This window comes from Alligator mississippiensis, chromosome 3 (assembly GCF_030867095.1).
Source record: "Alligator mississippiensis isolate rAllMis1 chromosome 3, rAllMis1, whole genome shotgun sequence".
NCBI lineage: Eukaryota > Metazoa > Chordata > Crocodylia > Alligatoridae > Alligator > Alligator mississippiensis.
Window position 1 is genome coordinate 149,535,223 of NC_081826.1, and position 18,252 is coordinate 149,553,474.

At 45.4% G+C, this 18,252-nt stretch overlaps 1 protein-coding gene across 1 annotated transcript in view; it reads right to left on the reverse strand.

Annotated features, from left to right (window-relative positions):
• The window catches only part of LOC102568554 (cysteine-rich protein 2), a 47,518-nt gene that overhangs the window by 17,034 nt on the left and 12,232 nt on the right, over window positions 1–18,252 (reverse strand). The gene's annotated exons all lie outside the window — the stretch shown is intronic.

Below are 18,252 nucleotides of genomic sequence, written 5' to 3' on the forward strand. Positions count from 1 at the left end.
GTACCTGATTGAGTTATTATTTAGTGTTTTACTCTGAGGCAATTGTGCATTTGATCCTAGGCAGTGAAATTGCTCAAAGGAAAAAGATGGCACAGAATGGGATTAGCAATAACCATTGAACATTTGCTGGATGCAATGCTTGATGTTTACCTTCTAGTGCGAGAGGAGCAAGGCTCATTTATTGCTATATACTGCATAACACAGGAGGAAAACATTGCAAAAATACTGCCTGTTGTGCATGGCAAAGTATTAATGGCAGAAGTTGTCTTTTTTCATCATAGGTTTCTAGGTATCCACACACATTTAACATATGGGGCACATTTGGATGAGCGTGCACGTGTGTTTCCCCAAGGACAAATACCAGTGGCACAGTTGTGCTGCTGCTACTTGTCCCCAGGGAATACCTGTGTACGCATGCTCTGACATGCAGCAAGTTGCTCCAGGTGGGGTGGAGGAGGCTAGGACCAGCACCAGGGCTGGCCCCAGCAGCTTTACCTGGGGACCTGGGGACCTCCCAGGGCTCCAGCGGCAGCAATCCAGGCACACAAAGCCTGGCCACCAGCCAGGGCATTGATCTGGCCAGCCAGACTCTGGCTTCAGGTGACGCATACTACCACTATGTGTGCCACCCCACTTTTTTCTGCTGTGGGTTTCTTTTTTTAACACTGGGATCTCCTGGTGTCAAAAAACCACCACACTGCTAATTAGCAGCATGGCGAATACCTGCATGTCTGGCACGTGCAGTTTGTGGCATCACAGACAGGTCTGCAGTGCTGCAAACTGCACGTGTGCACTTGTCTGGATGCACCCATGCTGACCAAACCTAGCCTTTCAGTCACAAAACCTCTTCCTGGAATGACATAAGTCCTCAGCCAGCTAGCCATAAGCAGTGCCAATACAGATGCACTTCAGTGTCAAAACAGTGTTGGCTGCTTTAAGTCCTGGGTTCCTGCCCCCAGTGCACCAAGTCTTTTGCTGACACAGGCACCAAGAGGATGAGCACTGCCAGCTGAGCCTGCACATGGTCCAATGACGGAGCCGTCCCAGCTTCTGACAAAAGTCCCAGTGGCAACTAGATGAGAAGGCAGCTAGCTAAGAAAGTGATTTAAACCTTCAACCATTAGCAGGGACTCAGGCACAAAGGGCAGACCAGGAACAACTTTTATTTGTTTTTCATTTAATTGCCAGATTTCAAGACACTGACATCCCTTGACTGTAACTACACAGGATAGTTTTTCCTCTTACTACAGAGCTATAAATCATTAAGGGCTCCCAAGAAACCTAGGAGGAAAACTGTAGCTTCATTGCCCCTGGATCCAGACTCCCTCTGACACCGGAGAGGGTTGTGTTCTGATCCAAGCCTGGTGGCTTTGGCTGATCAGTTGCTGAGCCCGAGCTGGACTCATGATGGGATATGGTTTGTGGCCTGAGCTTGGGGAAAGTTGGGTTCTAAACCTAGACCTTGCATTTTGGGGCCATCTCCAGCCCAAATCCAAACCAGTTCTATTCCATAGCTACCAGGAGCTGGCTTCAGTGCCAGGAAGACTGATACAGGCTATTGCAGAGATGCTGGGGAGTAAGAAGACCGCAGGACAACCTATACCCCTCAGGACATCTTTGCTTCTCTGGCAGACTGACCCCTTTCCCCCTACATGTCCCCACTCCACCCTGGCATACCCCACACATGTGTGGTCTTGCCCCCATGAAACCTGAACTGGGCCCATAGACACAAACTGATCTGAATGGTTCATGGGATTTTTGGGACTCTCACAAGTTCAGCTGCTATACTGGAGCTCTGACTAGGTTGAGGTTTGATGCTACCAATTCAAGGGTATGAGCTGGAATAAGGCTGCAGCTGGATACAATGCACATAGTCCCTCAGCACTTGTTATTAGTTGGGCCTGTATTAAGCTTGTGATGAGTTATATTTCATTGCTGCATTTTCTGGCATGTTCATTTTTAATTTCTGACTCTCATCCCTTTTGGAGTGGTGCCCTAGGAGGGGAGACTAAACGGTGTTAGTGTTTTCTACTGGTTAGTGGTTCTTGCATGGTTTCACCACATTGCCACTGTTTACTTCCTGTTGCCCAGATCCTAAGAGTATGTAACTTAATATTTAGGTTTATTTACCTATGTCTGTCCCCCTCTCCTTAGCCCATTGGCTTGTGACCCTAATCCCCAAAATTGCCTATATAAAAGTGGGAATTTCCCTTGCTGGATCCCTGTGTCAGTGCCTGGGGTTGTGGGGTTTGGTACAATAATATACTCATCAAAACACCCCAAGCCAATTGCCCCAATTGCTTTCTCCATAGCTATCCCTGTCCAGAGACCTGGGAAAATATTTGTACAAACATGAAATAAACAAGTGTTTCCTGACCAAATATATAAAAATTAATTAGTATATCAGTGGGATGGCCATTAAAGTCAAGCTGTAATGTAAGTCAAGGGCTTCAAAAGTTCAAATGAATCAACCCTGCACCCTCATTTGCAGTAATCCGTGCCATGTCAGCAAGCCTGTTCATTCAAAGCTCCCTCTGCCTTGCCCCTGACCCAAAGCAAAAGGAAGAATTCGAGCCTTCTTACAAAAATCCAATTAACTTCACAACAGTGCCTCTACTAAGATTTTCTTTAACACCAGGGAAGCAGGGACATGTGGTAACCTCTCCAAGGCATCATGTTCTGTTGTTCACAGCAAAAGAAGATGCACGTGTGTATAATTCTGGAAATGTAATTTGGGAAGCAGGGTATTTGCCAGTTTGAACCAGATTACATATGCACTGAGTATATGGGTGACCAATATGTGATGCTTCAGGGGAAAGTAGGTGCAACCCCCAAACCCACAATGTAGGTATTTAGTGATACAATCCAATATGGGAACAAGGGGGACTTCTTCCATGGGATCTCAGTTTAGGAGGGTACCTTGAATATCCCTAAGTCATGAATCTTCAAAGGCACTTTAAGAAAGGGATGTATTTAAATACCTGGCTAAGTATGGGCCTGGCGACTGTAGCTAACACCTGATGCCAACAAGCCGATTTCAGTGAACTATTTCACTAACATGTTGATAAAAAACGGGAGAATGTTCACTATATTTTTCCTATTGTTCAGCCAGTTCAAATACCAGTCAGTATTACAGTGCCTGAAAGTATCCAGCCCCTTTAAATTTCAGCAACTCTATTACACAGAAGTAAATTGATAATTCATAATAAATAATTTTGTTGCCAAATAGTGCCTTTATTTTTGTGAACAAGAAGTTGCCAAATAGTGCCCAAGATTTCTGTGAACAGGTGGTGACATTTTCACAAATGTCTTCAGTCACTAATTCTTGGTTTGTAGACTGTTGGTGAATAGTTCATTACAGACCATTAAAATTGGCAGTTAGTGCTGTTTGGGTTATGTAAGTCATGTGGCATTGTTTCTGTTCCCTGATTTGATAGCACATTTAGCTAAATAACACAATGCAAATGATGAAGTTCAACTGAATTAAATACCTTTATTTTGCTCTCAGTGAGTATTTGAGCAGTCAAGCTTCACATTCAATTTTCACAAGTATTCTCACTAATTGAGCTCAAATGCATGCATGTTCATGGAAAGTGAACATAATAGGGTCATGAACATGTCAGCTCCACATTTCATTTGGAATTCAAATGAATATGCATAACCACTTCCTCTGCTTTCCTCCCCTCCTCCACCAAGTATTTTCTTAGCTTTAGTATTTGACTCCATTATCTACTGTACTGTATTGTATTTGAAGAGAACAATATCAGACTTTTATAGCTTAATTCACCTCCTGACAGTTGGCAAATGTAGTGCTCTGAGTTCTTCATTCATCTGCAATTTGATTCACTTGCCATTTCCAACCAAGCAATTTATGGGGGAGTGTACAAGTGGGAAAACCAATCGATATGCCAAGTACTAGAAAAGTAGTCTGTGTAAGGAGTTCAAAGTCTGCAGGTAAAAACTGCCCAACATAAATCCAGTGTTACAAAAATAACTAAGCCAGGGGGAAATGTATATGGCTTAAATGCCCTCTTGCATCACAAACCGCTAATAAAACCTTCTCATCTACTTGCATATGTTCATAGAAAGGGGAGGACAATTCATCAATGAAATGAAACCATCATGTGACAGCAGTAAAGAATCACAAGGCTGCTTTCTTCTAGTATTGAATAAGGACTTTTATTAGCATGAGTGAGGAAAACAGCTTTACCCAAAAGCCATTCTGGGCATATCTGTAGCAAGCAGTGTCCCTGCTGGGATGTTCCTGAGGATGCCCCATCCACAGACATGCTCCAAACCCAGAAGTACAGCAGTAAAGGGATGCTATCCAGGGGTTCTCTCTGCAGCCATTTGCAAGACATTGGTTTCTGCCACAGCTAAGAGAAGTTTAGGAAGGACTCTGGAGTGACCTCACCAGTGTAATTTTGGGGTTAGAGTGCATGGGCAGGGGAGAAGGGCAAGGGCTGGACAAGGAGGCAGTGTGTTTGGGGATGGCCTGGCTGGGATACTTCAGTGATGTGGTGCAGACAACCAGATTGTCTCACTCTGCTCCACCACAGAAATTCTTTCTAGCACTTTTCCCAGTCCCATTCCTGCCTGGCTTCTTATTATTGATTAAAAATAATAATAATAATAATATAACCTCACAGGAATCAAAACCATTTCCAAGGAAATAGTTTTCCCATAAAATTAATGAAACTAACAAAAAAAATACAGAGGGTCATAACCAGGGGTGGATCCTGGGAGGGAGGCAGGGGAGAAGAGTATGTATCAGTGCAGTTGCATTCCCCTGCCCCACCCCCCGCCATTTGATTCCTAGGCCATTCAGAGGTTAAAACCAACTGCCTGACAGTGGCAGCAGCATTTCCATTCAAGCACCAGAGGGGAAGTCAGGTGAATTCATGGCTCCTTATAATCTTTCCTTCTAAGCTCTTCATTCCATAGGTGTTAATGGCCCTCTCTCCTTTTTACTGGTCTTGATTTTCCACTACTTAAGCTAGCCTTTCTTCTGCAATTCAGCTGTCTATTAGCGGCTCCTGGTATTGTAGCTCCTATTTCACAACCCTACAAACTATCTTTAACACTGGCTAAAACCATTAATTCAGGTATGGAAAAACTTTAAGTGAAGTATTGGATGGACTGTCAATGTGTTCAAGGAGGCTAGAATTTGTTTTATGAGTCTGAAAAAAGAGCTGCCCATTTCATTTTAATGACTGTAGGAGTACTGAAACAACATCTTTTGATTATTTTTGCCTAGCTTGTTTTTTAGACCTAATAAATGCATATTCCAATAAAGTTATATTTGTTTTGCTTTGATCTCAAACTGAATAATATAGCCTGAGGCCCTGCAATATTACTAAATCACCTAGTTTCTTTTTAACTAAAGAAAAACATTCCTTGTTCTATATGTGATGGTATACCCCCATCATGCAATTCAAAAAGGATGTGGAGAAGCTTGAGAGAGTCCAGAGAAGAGCCACGTGCATGATCAGAGGTCAGGAAAACAGACCTTATGATGACAGGCTGAGAGCCATGGGGCTCTTTAGCCTGGAAAAGCACAGGCTCAGGGGCAACCTGATGGTCACCTATAAGTTTATTAGGGGTGTTCACCAGTATATGGGGGAAAGTTTGTTTACCAGAGCGCCCCAAGGGATGACGAGGTTGAATGGTTATAAACTACTGCAAGATCATTTCAGGCTGGACATAAGGAAGAATTTCTTTATTGTCCAAGCCCCCAAGGTCTGAAACAGCCTGCCATCAGTGGTGGTTCAAGCACCTGCATTGAACACCTTCAAGAGAAAATTGGATGCTTATCTTGCTGGGATCCTATGACCCCAGCTGACTTCCTGCCCTTCGGGCAGGGGGCTGAACTCGATGATCTTCCGAGGTCCCTTCCAGCCCTAATGTCTATGAAATCAGTATTCAGTTTTCAATTTGGATTTCAGTCAAAAAGTTTAATAAAACATTTTGGGCAACCAACATTTTTAATATAAATATTTTTCAAAAATGATTCTTTTCTATTCTTAGAAAATGAAAGATTGTCATGAGAAATTTTGAAAAAAAATGTGCCTCCCCCCCCCCAATTTTAAACAAAAGAAACCCCATGTCATCCAGCCTTAATTGTAATATTCTTCACTGGGACTTATTAAACCACATTAGTTTCATATTCTAAAAGAGGCCAGATGAAATGGGATATAAATGCAAGTGTAACCCTGTTAGTGAATCTGTGCTCTGTATGACAGCCTCTCTTAGATGCTTATTTGCATGTCTCCAGTGGGATGCATGGTTGGATTACTGGGAAGTGTGGGCACTTTTACATGTGCTCTGGGGGTGGCACTTTAATTACAGCAGCTCCAAGAGCCTCTCTAATTAAAGTGTGGCAGCATCTCATGTAGCAGTGTCCCCACACTTCTAAATGGGGGTGGAGGTGCTTGAACTAAAGCTTGTTTAACAATCTTTAGTTCAAGTGCCCTCACCAACATTTTGAAGTGCAGGGACATGGATACATGAGACATGGGAGGCTGCTGGAGAATGGTAATTGCCACACGATTAATTGAATCTGCTCTGATGCGCTGTAATTACAACACGTTGGAGCAGCCTCCACACTCATGTACAGGCACCTACAGTCCCTTATCCTCAAATCTCCATTTGTAGGCAGGCTTCAGGAAGTGGGAAACCCTTTTGTGCTTGTTTTGACTCTGATAATATGATTTAACTGCTTTTTAACAGTTTGAATATAAGGGGCCAGATGCACTGGGTTTGTCTGTACTGGTCTTTTCTTCCAAAGTTGTGACGTTTATAAAGGTACTGATGCTGTAAGAGAAAACTAGATAAAGGTTGCTGAGGGATCAATGCTCACCATGACTTTTGTGAAAGTCTAAGGATGGAGGGACCTCAGCTCAGATGTAGAGATTTTAAGTTTGCTATTATGAATTAGGCTTATTATTAAGTATAACAAAATGAAGATTTCTTTGTGATATTTGGAATGCACGGACGAATGAGTGGTGAGTAACTGGAAAGGTATGGTAGGCTATGTGTTAATGAACAGGTTGCCAAATGGTGGACAATGCTAAGAAAGGGCTGAAGATGTAATTCCAAGTCTAGTCTGTACCAGGCGAGGAATGCAATAAGCAGAAGAAACAAGATTGAAGACACTGTCTGCAGCCCTTCCAGCATGAAGGCCTCATCTGCACCTGACACAGCCTACACCAGTGATAATGGAGGAATGTGGTAAACAGAGTGCTTGAGGATCAATACCTGGGACACTGATGTGTGAGCCTGACCACTCATCAGGATGGAAAAGTACTGAGATTCAAGCAAAGAAGGCACGGAGTTAGGAAAGGTGGAACTGGTCACCCAACAGCAACTTGATGCCCCTTATAAAGGGGAGAGACTTAGCATTAAGAACTTGGGTAACACTCTGCATACTTCACCAGAGCACAGACACGCATCTGATGAGGTCCTGCTTCTCCTCTTATACTCCTAGGCTGGTCACCTAGTGCGGTACTGAGCAACAGAGTTTGGTAACTATAATTCCTGCCCAGGGCAGGGGGTCAGACTTGATGATCTGTTCAGGTCCCTTCTGACCCTAGAAACTAAGAAACTATGAATATCTGAAGGGTAATTGGGAGCAAGTGTGTGTGTGAATATATGAGCGCTCTTTTGAATATTCTAATCAACAAACATAGTGTCTTGCCTTATCCCCCTCATAAAATCTTGCTTGTCATTTGAGTGATTGATAAATTGTGTAACACAGACATCCTAGAGAAAGCTTAAGATAAGCTGTGGATAGAAGATACCCTGGGGAAGTACATGCAGAAGGAACAGCTGGAGGAGGACCACTGTGGAGCAGGGATGGACCAGAACCTAATACTCCTTCTGTGCAAGAAAGGAGCTAGGGATGAGCTAGAAAACTAGAGACCAATAATGCTTCTAAATGTTGACTATAAACTGTTGGCTAAAGTGTTGTCTTGAGTGCTTTAAGTCTGTCATAGGCACAATCATCCATGAGGATCAGTCTCATTTGGTGACAGGGGTGACAGATCCGTGGACCCTGATGCAGCTCTGGGATGTGCTGCAGTACTGCCAGGAGAGACACCTGCACATAGCCATGCTGAATCTCAACCTGAAAAAGGCTGGAATAAGCCTACAACTGAGTGTCCCACCAGTTCCTGTCTATAACCTGCAGTGGATGGGAGTTCCCCCTCTCATGGGCTGGATCAAGGCTCTGTATGCAGATGTTCCTTGAACTTTTATGAACTGAATAAAGACTGTATATGGACATTACCAGCAGAGTGCTGGTGAATGGCCGTCTGGCCACCCTGATCAGGGTGAAGTCAGGTGTCTGGTACAGCTGCCCACTCTTCCTGATTTTGTTCATTTGTGTCATGGAGCTGCTGGCACAGTGGCTTAGAAGAGATTCCAGGATGCAGGGAATACAGGTGCCTGGGTAGTGGTGGGGCAGAGGTCAAGACCCTTGTCTACATGGATGACCTAAATGTTCTACGCTGAAGCAAGTATAGTGTAGTGTGGGCAATCGTCAATCCTTCTGGATCATGGTGTATGAGCGAGAGGTCACCAGGACCTTCAACACGTATGCCTAGGCAGGAGTATGAAAGAAAATAGAAAAGAAAAGGAAAGGAAAAGGAGGTGGTGTTATGTTTTATCATTTAGGTATAGCCTAGCTATATGTTTTAAAAGAACTGAAGTTTTTGGAACTCTAGCAGGTAAAGTTGAAGCCTGTGCCTGCTAGCTTCTAAAGAGCTGAAATCCTGGAGTTTGCTCAAGTTTTAAAAGAGCTGGTTTGCTTCTGCAGCCAGAAGTAAATAGCAGAACAGTGTCCTTTGCCAGTAATGAATAGCTGAAGTACTGGATGCACTGTCAATATCCACACTGCCCCCCAGTGACAACGTGTAGCACCAATGGAGCAGCACCCTTGGTGATGGTTTGCAGTAGTGGAGCAATGCCCCCAGTAGGTGAGGGTAGCAGGAGGGCGGCAGTGAGGTGTGGCAACAGCAGCAGTGGAGCAGCTCCCCCTGTGGTGGTGAGGCAGGGGGAAGTTTGGGCTAGCACAGGGGTGGGCAATTATTTGGACCGGAAGACCATGTAATGAATTTTAGTGAGCTGTTGAGCGCCAAACACACAAATATATGCATGTACACATACACACTCACAAGCCCCCACACCCAGGCCAAGTCTGGCAGCAGAGCAGCAGCAGGAGCATAAGCCCACCCAGGTCTATAGCAAGCTCCATTCCCCCTTCCCACCCCTCCGCCCTGACCGGAGCCTGGATCTAGCACCTGCTGGCTGCATCTGCAGCTGAGGGGATGGGGGATGAAGCTTGGAAGTGGGCCTCTGCACTGTCCTACCCCACCATGATGGCTTCTCATTTGTGCATCCTCACACCATCCCTCTCCCAGACCCATAGGCAACTCGTAGGAGGGGGGGCACATGCCCCCCCCCCCCCCCGAGATTGGCTGCTGCTGCCACAGCTGCCAGCTTCTGCAGGCAGTCGCTGCTTCCCCCCCTGCCCATGGCTGATGCCTCTGCCAGCTTCTGCAGGCGGTTGTCACTTGCCGCCACCAGTGCTGCCGCCAGCATTTGCAGGCACTCGCCACTCACAAACTGCCCCTCCTCCCTGCCACTGCCAACAGCTTCTGCAAGCAATAGCTGATCACCACCCTGCTGCCAATGCTGTCGCCCACAAATTGGGGCCCCCAGTCTCAGGAGGCTCCAGTCATTCATGGCCCGATCCCATGGCTCCCAGGAGCCCTGATAGCAGGGTGGGACAGGTCAGTGCAGAGGCCTGTGGCCAGGCTCCATCCCTCACAGGCAGAGGCTGGCCTCTGATGGCACTGCAAGGGACACTGTGCAGAAGTTGCCCTGCCCACCAGCCTGGCACACTGGGCAAAGTTTGTTCACACTAGCACAGATAGATGGAGGACAGCATCTGATGGAAGGAGCTCTAGGCCACAAAAGCCTGTACTATATATACATATATCTATTTAGTTAGTCTATAAAGTGCAAACCTACCTTGCCTTCACCCTGACAGTGAAGGATGGGTCCCTGCTTCCAAGTGCTCCTGCTCCCTCGCTAGTCCCTCCAAGTATCCCCCACTGGCCTGGAGCGGGCCCCAGGCCAGTGAGGAAAGCCAGGGAAAGCACTCAGAAGGAGAAAATGGGAGGTGGGCAGTGTGTGGGCCGGGAGCGGTCCGAGGCCCTTTTTTCGCGCGGCGGGCTGTGGCCAGCAGCCCAGACACACCAGGTCGGGGAAGACAGGCGGCACGCTAGAATTAGGCACGGACGCTTAGTAGTTGATTTAAGATTATTTTACTTACACCGAAGATGGTCGCGGTGCAGGCAGGAAAACTTGCTTGAATTGCGGTTACAAAACAAAACAAAAAACTCGAACCTGCAGAACATAAGGGTACGTTGCAATGGGGTTTCGGCGACGGGAGATGAACAAAAACCTCAGGAGTACATCGCAATGGGGTTTCGGCGACGGGAAGAAAAAACTGCAGGACTCGAACCCCGGGTAGAGCTCTGGATTCACTCACAGGAAGTTTGCTAGGCTCCGTGGAACTTTGCGCGCAGGGAAGGGTACATCAAGGGATCAAGCGGCGACGGGGAGAGGTTGATCAGACCCCTATAGCCTTCTTGAAATACACGCTGGGTCCGATAGGTTCCGCAGCGCTTAGAGATCTTCACGAGACGTGAAGTTCTCTTCCTCCTGATAGTCGTGGAGTCCTCCAACTTGGGCGGAAACTGCTCAAGCCTCTTATACGGCTAGCAAGCCAATCACTAGCCGCCACATAGGAATAATTTAGAACTGGCCAATAATGAGGCACGAATTTGAATACAAATGGCGGGAACTCCTTGCAACATGCATTTCTCTGTTGCAATGAAGAAATGCACCCTGCAAAGAAAGCTACAAGTGGCGGGAAATAATTCAGCAGTGCCGAAGCGCACACAAACAAAAATCACACCCTTGGGTTGTGACAGGCGGGTCACCACTTCCTCCTGCACCTGTGCAGCCTGATGCAACTGGGAGCTGAAGGTGAGGCCAGGGCACCTGTGCATGGTGCAGTGGGGAGGGCACTTATCCTTCTGTGCATATAGTACAGTGGATGTGCAGCCTGTGGGACCTGTGCCTGTCCCTCCCTGGTGCAGCCTGTGGATCATGTAGCACCCAGAGACTCAGAAGTTGGACAGCCCTGTTGTAAGGCATAAGGCTAAAACCTAGTTCAGCTTTATAGGTATGAGGAACATTTATATAAATGTCCAAATGCAATTTGCAGCACTTATACATGATTCAGAGTCTGTTTACATCTGCATTTCTCCCAGACCATGACCACTCAGCGGGAGCTTGAATCTACATTTCCCACTTCCCAGCAGAGGGCTCTAACCACCAGGCAATGAACTAGGCATTGCCCCAGCCCTCTCCAGCCTTGCTTTTGAACCGGGCCTGCTACACAGCCAGGAGAGGAGGATAAGTGGGATCAGGAGTAGAAGCAAGCATTGGGAAATGGCTCTGTGTTCTGGCCCTGCTGTGGCAGAAACTAGCTTATTATTGTTTATCCAATTAATTAAATGTGAGGTGCAGAAAAGCCATATTTACGGTGCAGTGTGTATACAGTACTATACATTCACTGTAAAACACATCTTTGCACATTTAGAACATGGTATGATATTGCACAATAAATATATAACATTGCAAACATTGATAGAGCACAGTGCATGCATTGCTTATTCTGTGCTATACATTTACAGGGCAGTGCACATTTACTGTGCCATGCTTATACTGCATTACAGCAATGCAGAAAATGTGATGTATTTTAATGCAATATAAGTATAACTGAATTACAGTATTTCTGTTACACAGGATCTGCATTGCCATGATACATTATATGCAGTGCACAGCAAATATGTAGCATATAAGTATTCCACAACACATATCTGCATTATATGATACAGGTATGGAGCAAATTATATGTATAGGACACTTCTATTCTAAAAGTATATATACATTTCTACAGTACAGTATGTATATTTCTTGTACTGTGTTATTTATTTACACTGCAATGAATATACTGAGCAATAGCAATGTCAATTTTTTTTCTAAAAGATTTTTAACAATTTATGTATAAGTATATCCCGAAATCCAGCTTTTAGAATTTCTGAAACAAATGCTATCCTCTTTAAGTCTGTACAGAGTATCTGTATTATGTGTATTCTCTAGTAAATGATTTGATACAGCGTTTTAATTGCAGATTACTGACCCTCCATAATGTCTTTGCCAATAGCAGGGAGTTTGTGTCATTATTCTTATCTCTAAACAAAAAATCAATATGATTGCAGTGTGCTTGCTACCTATCATCAGCAAGAAAGAGGATTTGAAACCACTTCATAAAACTTCTCTGTAACTTTATCTATTTGGAGTTGGGTGGTGTGAGCACCTCCCTGAGAGGCATTTAAAGCCAGGTTCCTGTACATAAACTTCTTTTGTTCTGAACCATGTCACAGGAGCAAAGGGTTTTTCATGTGTTTAGGCCCTGTAACAAGATGAACCTGATTTTAAACTGGTGTCAGCAAGTGTATCTTGATTAAAACAAATGGGATTTCCTGATTTAGCTGGGAATCTAATGCTTATCTGTTTCATGACCAGTTTCTTTCTAGCCACCTTGTGAATAATCTACAAGCCTCATCATTTCGGAGCGGGGGGTGGGGGGGGGTACAATTGCTGGGGAGGAATAACAGGCTAACAGTGCCTAGGGGCAGACCCAGGTGGGTACAGTTGCATCCCCTTCAAATGTGTAGCTCACCTACCGGTGGCTCCAGTTCCCTGCAGCTGCACATACCTTGGTCCCCTGCAGAGTTCAGGTATGGCTGGAGCCCCTGGCAGGTGGGAAATAAAAGGGGACCAAGCAGGAAGCAGGGGTGTCGCATTCACTTGGCTCCCAAACAACAGGGCTCATCATAGGCCAGATCCAGACCCAACTCTGGGAACAAGGAGAAGAGTGCTGGTATCTCTGCAGGTGTCTTAGCCACTGTGTTGGCTCAGGCAGCCATGTGTCTTAACACAGCTGTCACTCACCCTTGCCACTTCCAAAACGCGTCCCCATGAAGTATCCCTTGTATCCTTTGTTCAGGTTCTAGCTCTGCCACAAATTCCTGGTATAATCACGGTCAAGTAAATGTATATCTTTGCCTTAGTTCCCTCTATTAAATGGAGACAACATAGCTTGTCCTATGTCATGGGATGTTGTGGGGATAAATACATTAGTACATGTGATATCCTAACATGTATACAACGACGTTCCATGTGGAAAGACAGAGTGGGCCAAATTGTCAAGTGGTATAAATCAGCAGCAAAGTCATTGCATCTATCCTGACTTATGTAAATGAAAGCTTTTGCTTCCTGACTTCAAGTCACTTGTGATGTGAGCCTAATTAGAAACCTTGGTGACCAAGCAGTGAAAAACACTGTATGCCATCACCCCTCTTCTGTATCTTCCCATGTTTTCCTTTTGTTGATACCTGCCACTTGATGAAAGAGCTGTTTGGTGATAGCAAAAATCTGTCACTGGCTCTGTTCCTTCTTTCCCCGTCAGCACAATGCCATGGAAGGAACTTATTAAATGCACAGTGCATCACACACTTCAAAAAAGTCCTCCTTTGGGCTTGCTAAACTGCAAGGAATGCTGCAGCCATGTTCAGCACAGAACATCCTAACCTTAGAGGAGAGACTGTTCAGAACAGCATGAGGATGTGGGTGCCCTTGGTGCGGTGAAGCATTAGCGTGTCATCCTGTCCCTCAGCAGGAGCTCATTTGCATTAGGAGTCTGTAGAGGGCTCCACTTTCTATCATATAAAATCCAGCATTGAATGGAACACATTCAGTACTCACAGAAACGGTGAACTTTAAAGCTTCCTGATCTAACGTGTCACTTGGCACAGAGGCCTAGATATTGGCATGGGACTTTGAGCATCCTTACTGTCTTTTTCCAAACCAGCCCCTGCAGCACTTGGTCACTTCAGAGCATGTGCTCCTCAGTCCCTTCCTCCTTGTAGCAGACATTGTTCCTTCTCCCTTAGCAAACGGGGAAGGCTGTGTCAAGCAATGGTGGGGCTGGCCAGCAAAGAGCTGCATTAAATGTACATTGCACAGCCCTAGAGAACCCCCACAGGTCACTTCCACCCTCAGAGGGCAAGAATCACCTACAAAGTGGTTTGCCTGTGGCAGTGAAGATTGTTGTCCCTATAGGACCCAGCAACTGGCAGTGGTCTTAGTAGGCAGAAGAGTCTGCTGCATACATATTTGTGACCAAGGATTTTCCCACAGACTTGGCCCAGATGAAGGCCTGCGGGCTGGTTTCTGATCCCATTCTCTGTGCCGGCCAGCACTTTCTCCATTCTCATTCAGTAGCAAAGTAAGCGATTATTTGGCCAGAATAAGGAGGATCAGAATACGGCTCAGTGAATCTGATCGTGAACTAACAAGGGCAATTTGTGGCATCACCTCCTCTGCATCAGATGGCATAAGGGTATATGGCCTTAAACATATGCCTCACTCAGTCCCTCCTGCTCTGCAAGTGCTGCCTGCTGCGTGGCTCATGTTGCTGCTGTCATAACAGAAATCAACACAGCATAGCTGGGCATTTCAATGACAAATGTGGCAGCAGGACACAGGGCAATGGCAGTGGTTGGGTCACTGCCACTGCTGGGCAGGCAGCAGTGGTGGATGCTATTTTTGCACTCTCCAAGTTGACACTTGAGGCTGGTGCCAGACTCACCCCCACTTAGTTATGCTACTGAGCACTGGAAATACTCAGCACTGTTTTCAGGAGCATGCCCAAGATTGAGAGCAGCACTGGGAGTGCCATAAGTGGATGCCAAAATGCAGCTGTGTGGCATTTTTTTCAGCACTCAGCATGTGCAGAGTGGGAATGAGCAATCAAGGTATGTTTTCACAGCAGTGCTCCACAGCATTGTATGATGGGATTTAGAAACAGGTAGCCCTAGATTTCATCCCCAAGAAAAATGCTTACTCTCCTCATACACCCTAGCCATTCAGAATATAATTCAGGGCATATGGTGATCATTGAACAAAGGAAAAAAAAATAAAAATCCCTTCTCCCTACTCTCATTAAAATTCCTGATCCTACTCTAACATGCACCTTCATCATTGCTATACCCCACTGTGTACAGCAGCATCAATCCAGTCAAATAGCTTACAAGAGACTGCTGAGAACTCTAAGGGCCGAACCTGATTCTCCACTGCCATGGGCAGTCAATTAATCCCTGGGCAAAGAGGATGTCATACTGCCAGCTGCAAACAGTAGTGTTTTCGCTGCCACTCTGCACATGACCAGACAGATCAGGGAGGGGATCTGGGAAGTATTTTATAGTCCATCCTCATAATAAGTGCTACATAAAGTATCATGAGATGTGGGCATAACAATTTACAGCAGAAAGCACTTTCTGCTGTGCCAGGATAACTTCTCCTTAATCCAGCAATAGGTTTCACTCATTCTAAATGAAAGACACCACACATTCTAGAGACATGGGAAAATGAAAGGTATTGCTGACATGTCCCTTCTCTATCTGAAGCAGTGGTTTACACAGCATCTGTGCCAGTTCTTCACGCTACACAGACTTTATATATGCACTGCCCACTATCCTGGACTGGAAACAGCTGTTGAAAAAAAAGCACAAGCAGCAAGTGAGCAAGAGAGGAGTCTGTAGGCAGGAATGGTGTAAGGAGCAGTCTAGGGAAGGGAGAGCTTGGCTCTGGAGAGTTGGGCATTTCTTATTAACCAGGAGGCAAACACTGGAGTTTCTTGCCAAAAGCATTAGCAGGTTTGAATGCTGACCCTGTTAGCCCTGTTCATCTGGGTCTGAATCTGCCCTGTGTCTAAGGAGAACTGCCAGCCTATAGTAGCATAAGGCCTATTTTTTAAATCTGCTCTGAGGTTTCTACTTAATTCTTAGTTGTCATTTTTTACCACAGGTCCTTGCTTGCTCCCTGCCAACAGAGGATTTGAGCACCACCCAAACTTTAATAACTTTATCCTCACCCCAACCCTCAGAGGTAGGGCAATGCTATTACCCCTGATTTGCAGACAGTGAGGTAAAGTGGCCCCCTGCCCTAGCCAGGATATCTCTGAACATGCTTTGCCTATCTACTCCAAACCTGGAAATGTGCTAGTGAAGCTATTCCAGCAACCACTCTTGAAATCTTGGGAACCAGTGTACTTGAGAGCAGCCTCTGGGAATGACTCCTGCGCATCTACATCAGGACATTTCTGGGTTTGGCAAATGGAAGTAGAAACAGGTGGGCAGTTTGCTTTCAGGGCTGTCCCAGGGCTGGATTCGTTGCTGTCATTGTGTAGATGTGCCCAGAGAAGCTAAGTGACTTGTCCAAAGTCACAAAGGAAGGCTGTGGCAGAGCAGAGACCTGAACACAGGTCTTCCAACTTTGGGAGTCCTACCCAAACCCTAGACCATCCTGCCTTCTTGTTTGTCCTCATTTTCATTTACATTTCTCTCCTGATCTGCATCAATCACCAGGCATTCCAGGCTGTTAGATTTCCCATGTATGGATCAAATATTCAAGTCAAATCTTCAATTAGTGCAAACTAGTGAAGTCACTGGAGCTGTCCTTATTTTCAGAACCAGGCCCAACTTTTGCTTGGCTTTTCAGTGTGTCTTCAATCATGCTGTCACATCTCTATATCTTCATTTAAAGGTAAAAGCAGTTCTAGAGAAAGTTAATCCCACCATATCCTTGAAATCCTAAGAAAGCCTTTCTCAAAGACTTGCTGATGCCTCCTCAAGCATTTTGACAAGCTAGCACTTCTCCCTATTTTTAGTTCTGTACAGACTGCTAGGAACATCTGCTTAATTTGATCTTCAAGCACTCTTTGCTCCAGTTTCTTATTCCCTACCTGAAGTCACAACAGTCCTCTGAGACATCACAACTGGTTGCTCTGAAAATGGCTGTCACAGCACAAACAGAAGATTGTGATGTCTCAACATAAAAATAAAGAACAATTGATGTGATCTAGAGGACTGAAGTCTGAACCAAATTTAACAAATTGACATAAGTGCATGCCTTGACTTCCATGGATGTGGCACATGTTTATACCAGGGCTGAATCCAGTCCCTCAATTTAATGCAACTAAAATTATAAAAAGTGGGATACAAAACATGTGCATTGGGGCTTTACTGAACAGGGGTCTCTAGCAACAGAGGCTAATCAGAATGAGAAATTGGATCATTTATTTTTTCAAGAAAGTCAATATCCTTATCGTTCACCTGGCATGTTTGTGGGAATCTGGTAAACCATTCTTTTGGGGCTACCAACAGGGAGAGAAGCAAATTCTTCTTAGCAATCCTGCTCAGTATAACTCCTGCTCTTCATTAACTGGGATGGTCCTGAGGCTCCTTCCAGGCACTGGAACTGACTGTGAGACTGTGGTCAGAGGAAGGGGCATGGTTTGCTTTGAGAAGGTTCACTATTCCTGAATTATGATTCATAAAAAATGTTGAGTTTTCAGAATTTATTTTCATTCTGACAGGGAAATTCTTGATGGGACTTAGGAGTTAGTCCTTATTTGTCCAGGCTTGGGCTCAGTTAAGAACTGGAAAGAGAAGGGAAAAGTACGACACTGCTCTGACCTGGCAGAGACCTGATGCATTCTTGTCCTATCCAAACTCCTGCAAAGACATTCATGCTAATTTAGCAAGTGACCAGTTTATAGCAGCTCAGCTGAACCAGGACTTGCATGTCGACAGCAGTGAAATGAGGCCACAGAAGTGCCCTAAAATGGAGGAATCTGCTACAAAACTAGAGACCTTCCCTGCAGCTGTCCAGCAGGAGAAAGAGCAGGTGCTAGTTAGAAGGATGGAAGCTGAGCAACACAAGCCATGTAAGTAAAATCTGTGTGGAGGACCATAACTGTACTGCCTCCCAGCCAAGCCCAGGACTGCTTGCAACCAACCAGCCCTGCCCACTCCCTCCTGTTTTCCCTGTGCCTGAACCTGGTCATTAGCCCAGTAACCCCTATGCTTTTGTTTCCTCTCAGGACCACTCTCAACTTCTCCAGGCTTTCTCTGTCTACAGCACGCATGGGTTGCAAACTGGTAGCCAAGTCCCTGTATTTGCATCAGGAAAACCTCTTAGAGCACAGACTACTTGGCAGCCCTCCGGCTTACTGCTGACCTACCATGTAACCTGTTAGCATAGCAACCC